Raw genomic sequence first — 454 nt, forward strand, 5'->3', positions numbered from 1 at the left:
ATCATCATCATCATCATCATCATCATCATCATCATCATCATCATCATCATCATTTGTGGACTCGCAACTTGTCTAACATTTATCAGATGAACACTGAAGGTCGATTCAGAGGAAAGGGAGAGTCTACCATTCAACCACAAGAATTGAAGACAATAAACTTTTGTCACTATGATAGGGAATATCTACACATTCTGATGAATTGTTGCAAGAGACAAGAAAATTGGAAAGTCTTCGTAGGTAATGGTAGGGTATTGTTTGACTAGACGAAGAGGCAATGGTTGGGAAGAAACATTTTCTTTGTTTTGTTCAGAAAATCAAGCTAAGCAAATACGTTTAGAGTTTGAGATACGCCCAATTTGATGGTGGCGTTTTACTAGTTTTAGTTTTACTTTTAGACGTGCTCGAAGAAGATTAAAGTAAGTTCGTTTCATCTCCGCTCACAGTTTTTGATGTG

The sequence above is a fragment of the Aplysia californica genome, unplaced genomic scaffold (assembly GCF_000002075.1).
Source record: "Aplysia californica isolate F4 #8 unplaced genomic scaffold, AplCal3.0 scaffold00738, whole genome shotgun sequence".
NCBI classification, from domain to species: domain Eukaryota; kingdom Metazoa; phylum Mollusca; class Gastropoda; order Aplysiida; family Aplysiidae; genus Aplysia; species Aplysia californica.